The sequence below is a fragment of the Rattus norvegicus genome, chromosome 15 (assembly GCF_036323735.1).
Source record: "Rattus norvegicus strain BN/NHsdMcwi chromosome 15, GRCr8, whole genome shotgun sequence".
NCBI classification, from domain to species: Eukaryota; Metazoa; Chordata; class Mammalia; order Rodentia; family Muridae; genus Rattus; species Rattus norvegicus.
The window spans coordinates 100,511,069-100,529,531 of NC_086033.1; the positions used below are offsets into that span (position 1 = coordinate 100,511,069).

Consider the following 18,463-nt stretch of genomic DNA (forward strand, 5'->3'; position numbering starts at 1 on the left):
TTATTTGTAAGTGCTGACTTTTTACTCCAGTGCACGGTGTCTGAAAGACAGTGAAACAGAAAAGTCAAGCATCTCCGACATAGCGATGGGCAACAGGCTTCTGAGATGGAAGTCCTTAGTGTCATCTGTTGCCTCTGGGAGGGAGATAGCGGATGCCATTTGTGGAGTCAATAAATACAGTTGTGTGTCAGATTCCAAGCTGCCCTGAAAAGCAGAAACTGCTGTTAGCTTTCATAACCTGTTGTCTCACTAGGCAAAACACTTGAGAAGCAATTCTCAGCATCTTAGATAAGAACGAAAGTGAAAAGAAAGAAGAAAAAAAAAAGATGAGACTAGAAAAGATATTTTCTAAGTTGCAGAATAACAGGTGAGATTCCTTTGAATAGTTTTCTTTTCTCTCTCTCTCTCTCTCTCTCTCTCTCTCTCTCTCTCTCTGTGTGTGTGTGTGTGTGTGTGTGTGTGTGTGTGTGTGTTATTCCATAATGCACACATGATATGAGAGCCTGCAAACAGTGTTTCTCCCCTTCGACCCTGTGGTACTCAAGAGACTGAACCCAGGCTCTCAGATTTGGCAGCTATTACTGTTGTCCACTGGACCAAAGAAATCTTTTTCCTGGTAAGGTTGCTGCTGTTCAAGCTAGTCTAGAATCCCATGCTCTCCTAGTATCACACCCTGGTATCATGCTATACCATAGAACCATACTTTCATTCTCACCATTATCCTCATTATACGGGACTGGAGTAAGTAATGTTGCCTTCTTGGGAATGATTGGGGAACTAAGTGCTGTGACTACTTGGGAGAGGGAGCATGATGTACTCAGTGTGTCAGTGAGAATATTCAAGAAAGAATGGCCTCACACTTGTTCATTGACGCTGCTGTCATTTAACAAGCAAAAGAAATCAATTCCATAGAGGAAGATAGAGATGTTTTAGACTCATTAATAGACCAGAACCTAATTAGAGAGACAATGATTATGTAAAGAAAGGTGCTTAATGTCAGGATACCTGGATTAAAATCTTGGCTCTGCTCCTGGCCAGCTTAGTAATGGTCTCAGGGTCTCTGTGTCCTCAGCCGGGAATTGATTGGAGGCAATACACATCCACAGTGAAGTAAACACGCTCGTGGACACAGCCATACCCATGAAATGCCTCAGACTTTGAGATGTGTATGCAACACCATGAATGATAAGTGCTTAAATAGCTCATCCTGTTAAGTGCAAATCATTAAGAAACATCGACTTCCTTTTTAAAATATCTGAGTGTTCAGACTTGAAATGAGTGGCAAAAGGTTTCTGCTAATTCCCAGAGAAAAGAATCATATATTCTGTCAGGAAGCATGGGCTCGAAAGAGGGCAAAGCTTTGGAAAGTGTAGAATGATACCAAGCAGTTCTCGAACAGTGAGTCTTTTGGGGTCTGTGGAGATGACTCAGCAGTTAAGAGCACGCGCTCATTGCAGAGAACAAGGGTTTGGTTCCCAGAACTCACCTGGTGGCTCACAACCATCTATAACTGATAAATTCAGGGCTAAGGAACATCACAACGTCTTCGGGTCTCCAAGGGAACCAGGCACATACTTGTTCACATATATACGTGCAATCAAAATGCTCACATCCATAATTGAAGATGTTTATTTTAAAGAAAAATTATAATTTTGGAAATAGTGTCTTATTTATACATTAATATTTACAACCCTACCAAGCTATCAGACATTGTCTGTTTTCTGGTACAATTACTGTAAAATTTACTTTTCTGTACTACTGTGATAGCAGAAATATTTATTTCTTGTTTAGGTTCATGTTAACATGTTCGTTAAATATATAAAGATATAAATCAGATTCCTAGAGACACATAAATACACAAAGTTTATAACAACTCAAGTGTGACGTGTTTTATTATATACTACAGCAGAACACTGCATCACATCGCTCTGTAAAATGTGTGTGTATTATTTCCTATTGAAAACATACCAATATGTATTAGTCATCAATATTATTCTACTGGTTTCTATTTGCTAAAGCATATGGAAATATGGCTCAGGATGAGAGGGTTATATAATTTTGAAATTAACCCAGTCAATTGTCAGGATTTTTAGACTATTCATGTTGGTTACTGTATATTTACTAAGTGAAGAATTAGTATTTTAGAATGCTTTGAACATGTAGAGAATTTTCTTCATGACTTAGCCACAGGTGTACAATTTGTGTTTGTTCAAACTGTACTTTTTACGAGGAGCTGTATGAGTTTTACTGTATGAAAACTCTAGGATTAAGAGAAGTGTTCCAGATTTCAGTTAGGGGGCAGGGAAGCAACCTCTCAGCTGTACTTAGGTCAATGATCAAAAGGACAATGTATCCCTGTGGTTCCCAGCCTCGGAAAATCCTTTACATAAGTCCCTCAACATTTTCTCTCTTATTGACCTGCATTTAGATTTGGACCTTGAGACCTTTTAGCTAAATGTAAGTCTTGAAGAATTTTTATTCCACTTAATATCCAAGTTCCAGGGAAACTCGGGCACCAAGATTCTCCAGGTTTTGTGATAAACCTAATTGTCCACTTATTTTTCCTTCCGATTCTAATCCTAGTTATAAGCAAGACAGTTTATGGCATGTAGACAACCTTTTGGTACTGGTGTAACAAAGTAAAAGCTAGCTAACTGGCCGTTGTTGGCAAGACATTTATGTTATGAGTAGATTAAAATGGTAATAACTATGTTACAAAATGCTTTAGGCTTTTGTTTATTTCAGGGAAATTAATCCAGTTTAATTTGCTATTAAATCTATTAAAAGTAAGGTTGTCTGTTCTCAACAAACTTTATCTTTCTGGCTCTGTGAGCAATTACTATATGAAAAAAATTATGTTGTGTATTTAAATCCAGGTTGATCAGTAATTGGGATTTCCATTATCTTCCAAATGTCAAACTAGGAAATTTATCAGCAAATAGCCATTGTGGAATTAATGGGATCCAAAAACGTGTTAAGATATAGAAAGCTTTTATCATCACCCTGCAGGCCGGGATAGGATACTTTGTTTAGATGTGTAGTGTGTTCTCACTTTATTTCCCAGAACATTTTCTTGAATATTGGACACCAGAAGTTTCAGTGGAAATAAATTCGCTGCACTGTCTTGCGCACCAAACACCCAGTGTTCCAGTTCTCTCTCTCTCTCTCTCTCTCTCTCTCTCTCTCTCTCTCTCTCTGCATAAAGCCCTTCAAATAAAAGAACAAGCAGCAAACAGTGCCTTTGTGAAGGTTGTAGAGCTTTTAAATGTCGAAGATTTAAACTATAACTGCTTCTATTGTTTAAAAAACCCGGGAGACTTTGGTCGTGTTTTTGTTACTGTCCTTTCCTTCCCAGGTAGGAGTTTTCAAGTCTTGGACTTTGCACCGGAATTATCCTACCAGCAGAATGATTAGGGTCAGGGTCCACATCTGCATAAAGACTGGGCTCTTAGGGTGTCCACATGGATGGCCTTTGATGCCTGTATGAGGAGCATTTCCTTGTGCCAGGATGTCTTGCATTTTATAGGGATAATCAGAGTGCCTCATCTCCATTCGCAGCACTTGGTGAGAGTTCTAGAAGTTTCTAAGGGAAGAGGAAATTCATCCACCCCAAATCATTGCTTTCTCATGGAGATTTACTCGCCTTGCTTAGATTACTACTCTCCATATTTTCGGTTTGCCTTTACTCCCCCCCCCTCGACTTACCCCTCCCCATATTATGATTGGAGATGGAGCTCTCCACGCAGCAAAGACTCACTCAAATCATCCATGATTCTCTCTATTGGATGTCTTGTTTCATTTTCTAAAGTGAGCATAAAACACCTATGATTATACACAAATCTAAACACTACAACGGTGTGGTAAAAACCTGCATGCAAATGCTGTTTCTTCTTTCATGCTGTCCCCTTTATGAGGTGCGACCATTAATAGTTAGTTCTGTGTGTCTTGTAAAGATTTGTAAAGGAGAACTCGCACCTTGTTTGACAGGGAAGCAAATGTTGTATCAGTAACTACTATGATTTCAACGGTAGTTATATTTTTAGGTGTCAGAGATGACCTCCAGGTGGTCGAGCTGTGGATCTTTGATTTAAATGTTCGTTTGTTTTCAAGGTTGCTGTGTACAGTCTCTGAGAAGCAGTGTACTTTGGAATTGCTTTCTCCACTCTTCTATGTTTTCACATTCTCTTAAAGTACTTTATTGCTGCATGTTGTTCAAATCCCCAGGAGCCTAAGTTTAATTGCATATCCATTATTCCTGTCTATTAGGAGGAATTTTACTTTTCTTTTGCGTAAATGAAAATTCTCCATTCTCAGTGGCATCCCTCAAATTGAAAATTCCTTTATCCTATTATTTTTCTTAAAATTGTGCTCTTTAACTCCGTTTGTTAAGAAGGTTGATGAGAGATGATTCATCATGAAATTGAAAGAAAGGCTTTCTGTGGAATAAAATTTCCCAGATAAATGTCAGTAGATTTTATCACCTTTGGAGCATTTTAAAAAAATCTAATGTAAGGATTTAATACTTGGAAGGTTTGTTTGAGTAAGACACTTTCCTAAAATAAAAATCAATCATGGAGGCGGAAAGATGGCTTAGTAGTTAGGAATGCTTGCTCTCTTCCAGAACCCACGGTAATTTCCTAACACCTGTTTTGGGTAGTTCACAACTTTTTATAGGTTCAGATTTATGGCATCCACCAGATTTTTCTGATCTCTATTGGCACCTGTAAGTGTTTGGCATTTAGAACCCATGAGCCAAAATATGCCTTATAAAACCCGAAAATAGTCTAATATATTTCAGTCTAGTGACAAAGACCTAACATGGTACTCTCATCAATAACTTTTAGATAACTCATGTACGGATTATTTTAAGGCATTGAATGTTACGTTAGAATGGCTGAATCATAGCATTAGCATTGACTTGGATTTAGCAGAACGACTGGGATGTTATCCAGAATGGCTCTCCCAATTTGTACTTCAGTTAGAAGTAGGAGGATACCAAAGTCTCGTTTTCAGCAAGTGCTCTGTGTTTAAGGTATTCTGGAGTTACTGTGTGTACTCTCCTGTCAGCCTTCCTCCAGATGTGCTCCTTCTCAGCGAATCTGTGTCTGTTACGTTTTTTGAGTTATTTGTGAATTCTGGATATTAATCTTTAGTTTTTTGTTTGTTTGTTTTCTTCAACTCTCCCAGCTGTGGCTTTTGTCTTTCCTTCCTCTGTTGTGGTGCTTTTAATACAGAGGACAGAGAATGCAATCAGATTATCATTTGCCAGTCTATTTCTTTTATAATAATTTCTATATGGTGACTAAGAATTTCCCTTTCACATCTTCATAAATATTCTTTTATTAATCTCTTTGAAGTTTAAGTTATTTTTATTCAGATCACCATTTTCTGTCAGTGTCATTGAACAGTTTATCTGTCTTCTCCTCATCTGTATCTTGTTCTGCCATGCTGTGTTTTACATGTACTGATTTCTGAACCTGGCCTGTGATATTAGTCCATTGTCTGAAGGCTTATCAAACATACATTACTTTAACTTCTATAATTTCTGTGGATGCCTTTTGCTTCTTGGATATCCTCTTCCTTTTATGGCCTGTTACTTTTAAATATGTCATATAGAATCAGCAATTGCAGTCTAAAAAACTTTTCTGCTGATACTTGAGGTGGAATGACAATGTCTCTGTATATCAACTTGGTGAAAACTGACATCTGTCTGATGGGGCCCCTTCCAGCATGCTGGCACGTATGACTTATCATCATTTCAAGTTATCTTTAATATCTCTTAATAAAATTTTATGAATTCCCTCATAAAAGCCTTGTAGAAAGATTAGGACTCTAATTTTTTAATGTTTTTCCTTAATGTTTTCAGGGGCTCACCTTGATGTAGTGCATACTTTAAAGCTGCTCAACCCCTAAAATAAATTACAGTTCCCAGTATGAAATTACAATTAGTCATAGACTTCTCCCCACCTTCTAGCAGGTGAATTTTCCCTCCATCAATGTGCTTTTTACTCATTTCTGAAATTCTTGTCATTTATCTTCAAATATCAATACTATATTCAATTGTTTAGAATTCAGGTAGGTTTTCGTGAAACAATATTTTATGAAGTTATTGTTTTTGAAATTCGTATCACATGCACACAAATATGGATCATAAAAGGACCAATATCTAACACAGTGCTTATTCTTAGCCACTTCACAGTTCTCTGGAGTATTATTATAACAATGTACTGATGTGATGCAGTCTGTTGTTTTTACTCACAGTGATCTGTTTGGATCTTCTCAAAACATTTCCAAGGCAGGTACTTGAGGATGTCCTCATTTTGAAGAAGACTATAAAACATATAAAGACTGCATAATTCCTTAATACAGGAGTGCATCATTTAAGTGATGTGCAGTAGGTAGGAACTTCAAACTCATATTTTCTGTACTCAGTCGAAGTAGGCTTTTTTAAATCACCGGGGTAGGGATTAACTATCAAATGCTGTAGGCTAAATAGGCCATCTGGCAGATGTTCAAATTGTCGCTTACATTACTTGCAGCCTTAGATAGAAGGTTCTTTAGGGGCTTCCTGCATCTGCTCAGTATTATACCCAGCACAATTCACCTTCTTTACTTTCCTTCTCCCTGTGGACTTTTGAATCTGTGTCCTCTGTCCTAGAACAAAGTAGACATTCTTTCTTGTAATTACATATTCTCCTGTTCCCTCACGACTACTTTATGCTTGTTCTGATTATTTAACACTAGAGTGCTTTGTAATTCTATTATGGAAAGAGAATAAATTATTATTCACCCAAGAAAAGACACAGATGACATAACATGGTGTCTTTGTTCAGTGCACTCTTACTCTGTGTTAATTGATTATGAAAAAGATTGAAATATTTCTCTCAATAATAAGTTTTGATGTTATCTGTCAAAAATCTAATTTTGTTGAAGTCACTTCACCTCGTTGTAAGTAAAAGTGACTAAATTCAATAGACAAAATATTATCAACTTATAAAATATAACTTGCTCTATACTCAGTGCCATGGATTTTTATTAAGTTACTTCTGGGAAAGGCTGGATTATAGAATAAAAGATATTTCTAAGGGGCATGTTAAAAAGTCCTTAGCACAATCTGTTTGAAACACCTTTTTATAATATTTATTGCTGTCTTGGTCTAAGGACGAATTTTTTTTCTTCTCTCTCATGGGAGTCCCTTCATAATCTTTAAGAGGACAATAGTTGTTCCTGGATCTGGGTAAACTTCAGAACTTCACTTAGCACCAATTATTAATTGAGCTCCAGCTAAGAAGGATAATAATTGGAGAAAACGATGTGGTATTTAACTCTGTAAGGCTGTAGGCTGCTTTCAATTTCTTTCACTTCCTCACGTTTCCTTTTGAAGTCCGGGCAGTGGAATTCCAGTCTCCTTTCTCAGTTTGGAGGAAGATCTGTTTTTGTCTGGGATTTGGAAAGGAAGCTGTGTTAGGTAAAAGTGAAGAACAAGTCCTTTTTCTGGTAAGTGGACACGTTAATCAAAGCAGCTGCGTAGTTATAAGGCACGCCGTAACTCCAGGTGTCCATGAAATAGCTTCCTCATTATACTCCATACCTGTGAGTTACAGAGACCTCCTGCACAGATGCCCTTTCTTGATGGACATCCTCCCTTGGTGGTAGGGAAAGGAGGATGGGCTCTCTGAAAGGACATCAGCACCACCCTTGGCTTAATAGAGCAGTCTTTCATTGCCTGCTAACGAGCTGCACTGGTGCTACAAGATGCTCAAACTGACAACTGTTGTGAAGTTGCTCCCTCAATGCAAAGATTTTCTGCTGCACTAAACATGTTAACTTTTATTTTAATGACACCAAAACACACATCAGTTGTTGATCTACACAGAGTGTGGTCTCCGGAGTTATTCTCTTAGCTACAAAATACAGTCAGTGTTGTCCCATTCCAATGACCACGAAGAACAAAATCTTCAGTTAAAAGCTATAGAGTCGTGCTGACTCTTAATTCCAGTTATCCTAGACACAAACTAAGCATAAGAAACTTGTAAGTTTGCAGTTTGAACTCCACTGCATTATATTGAATATGAATTTATTACACACATATGAAATAAGCATGATAACTACTTAGTGTTTAGGAGATTCTCATATACAGCGCTATCAGCACATGCATTTTGTCTATACTGAATGTTTTATGTATACACATGTTCTTATTTAGTGTTAAAAATTTCCAAGATACCTTGAATATCCATTTATGGAAGTGTAAGATTCTCACATAAAATGACCCAGTGTTAGCACATAATGCATAATGTATGCACACCCTTCAGTCATTTTAAATCAAATTCTGTCCTAATTTGTTTCTCTGTTCCTTCAGTAAATTCCAGGCTCAAAGACAATGTGGGTATAGAATCCTGTTTATTTTACTTACACTTACAATCCACCATCCAGCCATGGTATGAGTTTAAGGAACAAACATGGAGGTAAAAATAGAAGCAAAGACCACTGAGTAAAGCTGCTTCCTGGATTGTCCCCTCTGGTTTGTTCAGCTATCATTTAATACAGCTCAGATTCATGTATCTGGGATAACATTACCCACAGAATTCTGGACTCTCTTACACCAATAAAGACAATGCCGCACAGCCCACAAGACTCTCTGAACTAGGCATTTCCTCAACTGAGATTCCCTCTTCCCAAGTGACTCTGGGTTGTGTCAAGTCGACAGGCTAACCTACAACTTATACAGTGAGTAGTGGACAGCCTAAGATAATTATAACATAGTTTGTCAACCAGTTAAGGCCTCTTTGAACGCAGATGGAAAGAGTATCATTGGCAGGTCTTCTAGAGCAGAGACTGAAGTCTCATCCCTCACATAGTCTCTAACTTGCCAGTTCCAGAAATGTGAAGTGCACTGTGGGCATTTGTTCTGACAGATCTTCATCCTCTCAATCCAGAAGTGGATCTTCAGATTACTTGCAAGAGGTTCTATGCGGTCAAATGACTGCTACATTTTTTTTAAATATTATCAAAAATTATACATGTGGTTATAAAGAGCATTTATTGGTGAAGAATACTTGCTGCTCTTACAGAACACTGGACTTTGGTTCTCAATACCCATATCATGCAGTTCCTAATCTCCTGGAATTCTGTCTTCAGGGGATCCTACATCTGGTCTTGCTGTTTGTATCCTACATGGATACCATGTATACATGTGTACTAACACATAGATACGTTAAAGTTTATATGTGTTTAGTATAGATACATCTTTTTAGTGATTAGTTTTGGTGGGTAGCAGGTTGGATCCTGGATGGAGAACCCATTAAGGTTGAAGGAGGAGAGCAACTGTATTTATTTATTTATTCTTTAATTCTTTAATTCTCTTTTATTCACCAGATATAATTGTCATCTCAGAGGCTCACTGCTGAATAAGCTTAGTCTGGCTGATTGGCTCAAACTCCTCTCCACACTGACTGATTCAATCTGGCTTCTCTCGGCTTCTCACTGATTTGCTCTCCTTGGCCTCAAACCAACTCTTATAAATCTGTTCAAGCCAGACTCCTCATTCTCTTGCTTGTTTTATCTTTACCTGTGTCTAGCTTGTTCTCTCTGCAACCATCTCTGTAACTTGTAACTTGATAACCCTGACCCTCCCCCCCCCCCATTCTCTCTCTCTCCTCACTCTCTCTCTCCTCTCCTCTCTCTCCTAAGTAGCCTTTCTTTTCTGGGCTGTTCTCATGAGAGTTGATCATATTCTGTCTCTTTAGTCATTCTATCAAACCTTTCTCTGAATACTCATTTTTCTGCACCTCATGCAGAAGTCACTTTCAAACATGGCTGCTTCCTTTTATGAGCTAACCTTACCTACATTGTTAGGGTTTGCATGTTTGTACTAAATGTGTTTCTGTATTCTAGCCAGATTATATCCAGGGAATGTCTGATTCCAGCCCAATCATATAGACCTAAAAGGCCTTTGAATGTGATCCCTTGCCAGAACAGCCCTGCTGCTGGATTAAAATTCCTCTACAGGCCCAGATGTTCTGTTTCCAGTGTTTGTGCTGGAAATGACAGTGATAAGTCACTGAATTGATACACAGTATGCCTTTACACACAGGAATAAAATGGAATGTTCATGTTCATGTATTTGATAGAGATATTCTGCAATTAACAAAGAGAATGGATTCTTTCATAAAAGCAGTTTTGCATCATAGATGTTAGATGACTCATTTTCTAAGGCAGAAAATGGGAGGATAGTTGAAACAGAAAATACAGATTTTTTTTTCATTTTTCCCCCTCTCCCAAAGCACTGTAGTCTATGACCTCAGATTGTTCTAAATTCTAAACAAAGTGACATTTCCATTTCTCCCAATGGAATGCACTCACCAAGAGCCTTTTTTGCTTGCTTGTTTGTTCATTTTTGCTGGATTAAAATTATACATTTTATAATACTGTAAGGAAGCTACTGACTTCAAGATCTGGGATTCATATATCCCCTTCCTTCCCGTAAATACAAAACAACACATAACACAAAGAGCCATTCCAAAGGCAAGGCCATTACTCTAAGGAATGGAATATGGGCATTATAATTCACCAGTCCCTCATGGTGAATGGATCTAAATGAAGAGTAAAAATGTGGATTTTTAAAGATATATTACTGCTGCAATCATTCATCAGTAAAATAGGTGTGCAATTAAAATTTATTACAGGTAGCCAGGCTAGAAGAGCAGGGAATATAGATTTTATTCTGCCCTAGTCCATATCTTCTTCATTTCCTACAAATACCCTCCCTAAGACTGAGTCTAGTTGCCTGTATGTTTGACATGCTTCCAGGGGCCCTTTGAAATCCAAGTCTGTGTTCCAGACAGTGATTTCTGCCCGAGCCTGATTTTAGAGCATGAAAACCATTCATCTGGATCCTTGCAGGATGATTCACATATTTATGTTCTGTAAAGCAGATTAGGAAGAAAAACTTGCTGCTTTATTAATTAGGGCCCTTTAACATTTTGTATTCTCAAGTTTAATCATTTGCTTATTTGAACTAAAGTCATTTTCCTTAATCACTGTCATTAGTAGCTGTCCATGAATGATTATCTCTCTCTGAATTTTATAAGCATGCTATTATTTAATGCATTTTCCATTAGGGATTGGGTAACAGCATTTTACATTTTAAACAAGTAAGATGAGTTATTGGAATATTTTACCTCCATTTCCCTGCAAATTTCAGTACTTCTTAAGCTTGCCATTGAGGGAGCCAGCAACTGGGGCAGCTAGACATTCTGATCTTGTACTTCTTTGTAGTACAATGTCCACTTTTTCAGAGTGTTTATCCAAATTGATGCCTGTGGTTCAAACTCAAACTTCCCAGTGTTAAATGTCTAAATCTTCTGGGAATAGTACACTACATTTTGGGGGAATATATTGACAACTCTTCCTTCTACTGGTAAAAACAATGCATTAAATTTTAAAATAAGAAACATAAAAACTTCTGGTTGGAGGAAAGTTGGCTCTTAGGGAAGCACAGGTAAATGTGGAGAAGCCAGAAGAAGTCTTAGAAGAAGGCTAGAAGAAACTATGTCGGTGCAGATTAGTACAATGCCAATAACCATGAAGAGAAGTGTGTGGCTTTGCGATATCTATTTTAGCTTGCAGTGACATTTCTTCCTGAGGAATATGGTGTAGAAGGAAAGGTGAATAAGGTTTATAATTGACTATACTGCTAAGATGTCCAGGAGAAGTCTTATCAGGTCCTGTTTGAATATCAATGTCATCATGCCATAGACGTAGCCACTGGGACTCAGTGTGGTAGTTCTAACTTTCTCAACCTATGGATGTAAAGCCAGTTGGAAGAATTCAGGTAGTCTCAGAAAGTCTCATTATTTTTCTAATTTTAAGTCTTTGTAGTTCTGGTAGGGTGAAGGAATGATGCAGATGCCAATCGACCATGATGCACATTGTTTCTTGGTTGTTTTTTTTACCAGTCTCCCTTATATTAACATAAAATATAGTTATATTCAATATATGTTGTTGACCAGGCATGTGAACTAATGACAACCCCTTTCTATTACTGGCCAGCATTTGACCTACACATCGAGAAATTTGCTTAGCTTTCCAAAACAGTGCAAGTCTTCAGAAAGATAAGCAATTCATTTACATAACCCAGAATAATTTGGCTGGCAAACTCAAGGAGATACTGTGTGTGGATCAAGTTTAACACATTCATTTGGATTGGCTTGACTCCCATGTGTTTCTTGTGCTTGCAGAGGGTCCCATCTGTTCAGCTCTTGGCCAGAGATCGTTGAGCCTGTGAACATGCAATTTCTCATTGCAAACACCCAGTGATTCATAATTAGTTTATGGTACCCCAGATACTCACCAGTAACATTGCTAATTAGAACCAATAGATGTGGCAATTATTCTACAACTATGATACCTGCCTACTCTGAATGGACCCAACTCATTCCAGTAGCCAGCACACTTGCCTGCCATTGTTTCCCCCCTCTTACCACAGTTCTTTCCTAGTTCAGCATCTGAAGACTCTGAGGACTTTACGACCTTGAATGCCTTCCCAGGGTCTCCTGTGGAACAAACTGAGAAGGCCTCTTCATGCCAGTTGACCCTGCTTTCTGCAGGATACCTTCACTCTTTGGGTTGTTTCTGTTTGGAATTGCCCTTCAACTCCATTAATCCCCACCTGTCACAAATTAGTCTCCTTTCCAATGGCTGCCTAGTGTTTCATCCTTTGATCCCCTTACTTACTTTGTTCCTCTCTTTTGATATGCGACTTCTTCCCTCCTGGCCTAGCTCTCCATCTTAAGCATTTTATTGCTTCTTCTATGTAAGCTCTTCAATTTCCTTCTGACATCTGTGGTGTGCCTTACACATAGCATGTGGCCCATTAGGAATTGGTGGCTTTCATTAAATTTCTTGATATCTTACTAAGGCATAAACATTAGCAGCACAGATAAATCATTCCAGGGTTAAGGTGTGGAAATCCCCAGCTGGCTCCTCTCTGTCCCACATCCCACCCCCACACTGACATTTCAGTCTTTTCTCTCATCTCATGGTCCAGCCCTTTGATTTCTGCATGGGGAGTCAGAAGGAAGGTGGGCATTGTTCTATAGAGAGGAAGGCCTGTGAAAAACCAGAAGACCTTCAGTGGTGCATGTTCCAGGAGACTTGAAACACCCAAGGACAGGGTTTTTCTTGGATTATATTGTTTCCTTTTGAATATCTAAAACCTTTCAGGTGTTTTCTTCCTTATCTCCCATGGGAACTGCCAGTTAATCTAAGATTAGCCCGACAGCCCCTATTTTCCAGGTCTCTGGTTTTGTCAATAAAGTAGGTTACATCTTTTTGAGCTTCATTACCTCTTCCATAACCTTGCTCTCTTGATCCACATTGTGGCTTTTTCTTTAACACAGCCACTTTTGGCTAGGTTCCCACATCCTATTCCTAGTCTTGAATGGGGCCATTTGATTGAATAATGGCTGCTGTTGTAAAAAGCCAGGCAATCTTTGGGCCTTTTCTGTGGTCTTTCACCTCCTGGCTCCTCTGCTGTTCACCTTGGTGCCTAGTGGCCATTAAGATCACTCAGAATTATTTTGTCACGTTTCTCTTGTCACTGTTAACAACAGAACAAAGGATTATTTGAGAGAGGATATGGAAACTTAAAAATATAGACAAAAGATGGTCTCTACACAGTAGAATATGTACACCTCAACGAAGATACATAGGACAGTCCACTTGATTCAGCGAATGATGTGGTTCTACCATCATTTGTGGTGCATTTAAAAACAGAGATGATGAATCAGCCCCATTCAGCAGCAGCGTGATTTGTCCAACGTCCTTTATTAACATACTTTAAGTGGTTTCACCTGTATCATGTTTAGTGAGAAAGTTCATGCCTATCTTATCACTAGAGTAAGGCGTTGTCCAAGTCTCTCTGGGGTTCATGATTCTTACCTCTGAATTCAAAGCTAGACAGTTTCTTCAGGCATAGATGGTCCCATGTAGAGACACGTGTGGAGGAGTTGGCATTCTGTAGCAGAAAGTCAGCACGTGTCCCTATTGTGAGACACAGCTGTTGATGTCATAATTGCTGCTGTTGCATCATTTCTTTTCATTGGTCCATGACCTTGGTATGCCTACAATTATCGCTGGGACTGAACCAGTCCTATAGGCCAAGTAAGACTGTGTGCCACCATTTTCACTTTAAGAAGAAAGAGAATGAATGAACATCATAATTTTGAGATGGCTTTTATACATTCCCTTGAAATTAAGTCTGCAAATGGGTTTTGTAATCTACAGCATAACTCTTAAGAGAAAGGAATCATGTATTCACTGGAGTCTCACAGGAGGGAATGAATCCAAAAGCTATTAGTAGGGCCATTTAAGATGGACTTTGTTTAATTTAGACATTAGAATTTTCTTGGGAGTGTTTATCATATGTGTATCTCTTTATTAAACATGGCCACACCTCCTATGGTTTGAAAGTGGTTCTCCAGCACAAGGTATCTTAGGAAATAAAGACAAGCCTTGCTTTGCCTTTATCTCGTAATTGCTGTGATCTGACTTTGTAAGAGAATTCTTTACTGAGGTAAAGAAAAGTTCACCCCAGTTTGCAAGACTGGTTCATGTGGAATTTATAAGAATGGACTGACCAGCATGCCCTTTTAAAATTCCTTAGTTAATCTCTTTATTGAAAGCTGCTGGGCTAGTTGATTAACGAAGTCTTATGGGATGGCTGCTTTTAGTGTCATACAAATGAAGCTGAATTGTTGCTAAGTAAATCACTATAGATCAAAGTGCTTTGTGGTCAGAGCACTGCAGTTAATTTTTTTTTTCATTAAGTTTTAAAGAGAAGGTGAAGGGTTGAGGAATGAAACACACCAAATTTGACATCTAAGATGCCCATTTACATCTGTGCGCTTCTTTGACCATGTGATGTGAGTGTCTGGGAAGGAGTGAGGCAGAGAAGAAACGGGCACAACAAAGCCAGATCAATTGATACTTACTTCCTGTCCTATAATTGCTAGGTTCTTCCTAGCCATTAAGAAATCATTAGGCCTTTAGGAAAAGTTCAAGGGTCCTCTGAGAAGCTAAAGCTACTTGTCTGCTTCCTTCTCTACTCTTTAAAATCTCTGTTCACAGCATTCTCCTCAGTAAGATGTATACATAGGACCTTGGCTGTTTCCTGCCATGTGGCCTTGGGGATGTAACTACAAATTTTAGTTATATTTAGTTATGAAATTCGATACTTTGACTTTTTTTTTGCACCATAGAAGTATAAAACTTTATCTTCTCGTGTGTTGTCCAACAGGTAACGTAGTGCATGCACATGTTTGGGTAGAACAAATGGGTGCGTGCAGTTCTGATTTGTCAGATTCAGGTGGTAAATGGGAAATATATATAAAGGATGGCAAAAACACACAGACTAGAGATGAGTCCACCATAAAATCCCGCATGTGTTGCAGTATTGTGGGTTGGTTGGACTTGTAAAAATTTGGGTACCTCAACCAACCAGAGCTTCCAGGGACTAAGCCACTACCCAAAGACTATACATGGACTGACCCTGGACTCTGACCTCATAGGTAGCAATGAGTATCCTAGTAAGAGCACCAGTGGAAGGGGAAGCCCTTGGTCCTGCTAAGACTGAACCCCCAGTGAACGTGATTGTTGGGGGGAGGGCGGCAATGGGGGGGAGGATGGGGAGGGGAACACCCATATAGAAGGGGGGCTTAGGGGGATGTTGGCCTGGAAACCAGGAAAGGGAATAACAATTGAAATGTAAATAAGAAATACCCAATTTAATAAAGATGGAGGAAAAAAATTTGGGCACCTCGATATGGAAATTTGTTTCGGAATGACGTAAAAAAAACGTAGTCCATGATGTCATCCTAAGTAAATACTGTAAGCAGTACCATTTCTTTAAGCTTGTCACACAACCTCAATTGTTAGCATATTTCATTATGTGTATGTGGTGTGTTTACACACATTTGAACATAAGTACTCATCTATATACTCACATACAAGGGCTGGAGATTGACGTGCAGAGCCCGCTCCCCCCCCATCACTCTCTACTTTGCCATCTTCCTTCCATCCTTCCTTCCTTCCTTCCTTCCTTCTTTCCTTCCTTCCTTGAGGCATGGTTTCTTATTGTACCTAGGGCTCAGCACATCAGCTTGAAGTTACAGATGCTCGAGTGTCAAGGGTGCAGGAAGCAGCTCCTGGCTTATAGACGTATGCTAGGGAGCTGAACGTGGGCCTTCAAGTTTGTACAATGGGACCTTAACATCCTGAGCCACTGCCCCAACTCTTTTAGCAATAACTTTTTTATTTGATTCATTTGGTTGAATTATGGATTAGTGACAAATTAAAATTAATACAGTATGTTAAAATTTTCATGAGTAATAATGATGGTGGTCAAAATGGGACAGGATTGCATGATGGTGACACTCATCTGGTGATGTCTTTGGGGACAGGTAAAGAGGATCTATGGGGCATCAAATTAGATCAAAATAAAAGACTTCATCAAGTTTTTATGGAAGTATGTGTGAGCAAAATAAATTCTTGGGCAGCAAACTAATTTAGGAGGTGGCCTTATATTGCATTAGATCAAGTAACTGACCTAAGTGTGGGCTTATTTATGCTAACACAGCTGGGTTGGAAGGAATACCATGGTCCCTGACCACCTTCGAGTTTTGTGGTGACATTATTTTTAACTTTAGTGGCTTCCTGATGTGTCAAGATACTGCTGTGGATTAGCAAAACTCTTTATTGTGAACTTGTAAAACACAGGGGATACATTGACTTCAGTGCAAGCTACCAAGGAAGCATTCTTTCCCTTTTTACTTGAATTTGGTGAGAAACGGCTTACTGAATACTGGTGCTGTCCAAAGAAATCAGAAGCTGCTGGCATCTACTGCCTGTCATGATGTAGTGTGAGCAATCCAGACAATCCATTGTTCCTTAGAGTGAATACACTTCCATTGCAGAATTCTAGTTCATGCAGTCGTGCAGTCAGGGGCCTTCCATCCTCATGTTTCATCTTTGTTATCTTACTTTAAGACCCCTGATGCTCACACAGCTCACCCAGGTGCGGGCGAGTCCATGGAAGTGATGGATGATTTGAGTGACCGAGGCCTGCCAGTAACTGTCCAGGGAGCACAGGAAAGCAGACTCTGGGTTATCTGGTGTGGAATTAGAGATTCCATGAGATTCACCATGCAAGAACCAGGAGCGAGGTTTGAACCGGTGTGAGCAAAGCTTCGGGTTCTTCCTTGGAGTATATACATGGAGGGAAGGCTCTGAAATACTCTACAGTTGTGGAACGCACGATTGTGCATTGCAAATGTTCTTTTAAGCATTGAATTGTGTTGTTGTTTGCTCTCATGTAGTGCCCTGTAATATTCATAACTTATGGATTTACAGTAACTTGAACTATACTGAAAAAAAAAAGAGTTTGCATTTATGAGCTTGTGAATACAAACTGAAGGTCTCCGTGACACACTCTATGTCTTCTAAGTACTGACTGGCAAGCTTGAGCCATCTACTTGCAAGTAAACTGCCAGTAGAGACAGATCCTGCTGTGAGCCCCAGGCCTGTGAACCTGAGATCCCTCTGCCTCTGTCTCCTTTCTGTGGGGATTTCAAGCATGTAACACAGTCCTTAGCTAATTAAAGAAATGTTTTCTTGTCCTGCTTGTTTTTCAACTAGCATATTGGGAGTGGCGGGCAAACATAGTCTGTGTGACTTACCAAAATCAGAATATTTGTCATCAAATTTTGCGTTGTGCACCGATTTAACAGTTTTAATGTACATGAGCATTCCCTACTGCAAAGCCAGCTTGGTAATTACACGTAAACAGGACATACACAGAGATAGCCACATATAATGATAACATTAAGAAAACAAAAAATTTGTAACTTTTATTTAGACCTATCATTAGTCAGTTTATAAATTAAACTATTAAATAGATTTAAAAAATAACTTTACCTGGACCTCATTTTTTTTTTTAAAAACTGTACTTCCAAAGAGAAGACTCTTCAGAGAAGCAAAATAGAAAATTTTACATCTCGAAGACAGAGAGCCTAAACTTGTTGCCTTAGTAAGAGTCTCTCTGGCTTCAGTGAAGAGATATTCTAAGCAGAATTTGAGCTGAAATTACTCTCAGTAACCCATCCACGCACAGCAGGATGAAGCCAGGATTGGAAATCCAATGGTAACTTCTCTCCAACCCCAGTTAATTTTTTAGGGAACAAACATCTTTCAGTATTAGGTGATCAATGCAGATTTAACATTCAACTTTTAACTTTCAAGCCCACCGAATAATTCAGTCCTCCTCCTTGCCTCACTTCCTTGTATGCATAGATTCATAGACAAGAGGATGATGCATAACCCTCCCTTTGATTAAAGTATCATCCATGGCATTCATGCAACTTGATCCATCACTCGGTTGTTTGAGGAAACGGTTGGAAGCAAAGAG

The 18,463-nt window shown here is 38.9% G+C and overlaps 1 protein-coding gene and 2 long non-coding RNA genes across 5 annotated transcripts in view; 2 read left to right on the top strand and 1 right to left on the bottom strand.

Annotated features, from left to right (window-relative positions):
* LOC120097177 (uncharacterized) lies at positions 1 to 14,050 on the bottom strand. 2 transcript variants are annotated; one of them, XR_005494414.2, is made up of 3 exons: positions 13,942 to 14,050; positions 13,347 to 13,600; positions 1 to 204 (listed from the first exon to the last, which is right to left on the bottom strand). It is a non-coding gene; the product is annotated as an uncharacterized LOC120097177 (long non-coding RNA). The 2 variants fall into 2 exon arrangements; XR_010058043.1 differs by lacking the exon at positions 1 to 204 and adding an exon at positions 7,816 to 8,015 and having other exon boundaries at positions 13,942 to 14,044.
* Gpc6 (glypican 6) overlaps positions 1 to 18,463 on the top strand; it is a 997,624-nt gene that overhangs the window by 73,654 nt on the left and 905,507 nt on the right. The window lies entirely within an intron of this gene.
* The window catches only part of LOC134482019 (uncharacterized), an 18,660-nt gene continuing 13,773 nt past the window's right edge, over positions 13,577 to 18,463 (top strand). The window contains exon 1 of the long non-coding RNA XR_010058047.1: positions 13,577 to 14,163. This is a non-coding gene — a long non-coding RNA (uncharacterized LOC134482019). The remainder of the gene's footprint in view (positions 14,164 to 18,463) is intronic.